General features: G+C 28.7%; 1 non-coding gene across 1 annotated transcript; it reads right to left on the bottom strand.

Moving 5' to 3' along the window:
• Nucleotides 1-262: 262 nt before the first annotated feature.
• On the bottom strand, nt 263-353 carry LOC133828427 (small nucleolar RNA R11/Z151). The gene has a single exon (XR_009891038.1). It is a non-coding gene; the product is annotated as a small nucleolar RNA R11/Z151 (small nucleolar RNA).
• Between the last annotated feature and the right edge of the window lie 749 nt (nt 354-1,102).

The raw sequence follows: 1,102 nt of genomic DNA, 5'->3' as shown, positions 1-1,102 counted from the left end.
CAAGAAGGGAAAAATGATACATAATAAAATCAGTATTATAAGATGCATAACAAGGCATAAAAACCAAAGCTATTCATAACTAATGGAAATCATATAAAGTGATTGAAACTGAAATAGAAAATATAATATGAGTTATCAACTATAGAAGCAGTTTCAAATAAAATTTGCCCATAGTAACTAGTCTAGCTATATGCAAAAAGTGAAAGCCTTAAGAAACTCAAAACTCAGCCAAGCACCAAATAAGAATGCATAATAATCCAGCAAACTCCATGTTATCATCATAACATTCAGATCATTGACTATAAAGTCTCACTGAAATCTGCTAAAATAATTAATGTTATCATCATAAGCCCAATTTTAATAATAAAAGATGTAATTAATAATAAATATTTACTCGCACTTCAACTTATTCTTGTTTCTTTGTTAATGAAGTAGGTTTTCGTTATATACTCATCATAAATTACTTGCAAAAATTAACAAACAAATACTAATTAATAAATGCTGGGAGTTGGACAAATATTGTTTACTCAAAAAGTTAAATCCAAATTCTAACTATACTTGTAGCAATTATGTATAGTAAGTACGCATATGACACCATTAATATGTTTATTAGCTATAGATATATCCAATAGATGCAGTGTAAGACTTTAGAGACAATATTTTATATGAAAAGTTGTTATAATATGTGAAGTGTAATTCCTTTAGGAACCCTATATAAGTCGTTGTACACATTGGATTGAGGCACCAAAAGTAATATATAAAAAAATGAAATAGGTTGAGCATAGATAGAATAGACCCAGCAGCAGCCATGGAGTCGAGTACAGATCATAATAATAACTCGAACTCAGTACTTGTTCCAGTCGCTCAGAGTCCTTAATCAAGTATTCTTTATACATTATAGCTTCTCTTGTAAACCCCAAAGAAAAATCTCCATTGTGCACCCAAAATAATTTAGAAATAACAATTTACATAGCATAATTGTATAAAGACTAAAGAAATGAGATCAAATACACGATGGAGATCAAAGATTAAAGAACATAAACAAATAATAATAAAAAAAATTAACAATTGTGTCCTGAAATTCAACCCATTTGGGCATCGA

The sequence above is a fragment of the Humulus lupulus genome, chromosome 3 (genome assembly GCF_963169125.1).
Source record: "Humulus lupulus chromosome 3, drHumLupu1.1, whole genome shotgun sequence".
Classification (NCBI taxonomy): domain Eukaryota; kingdom Viridiplantae; phylum Streptophyta; class Magnoliopsida; order Rosales; family Cannabaceae; genus Humulus; species Humulus lupulus.
This window is presented reverse-complemented; position numbering and strand designations above follow the sequence as displayed.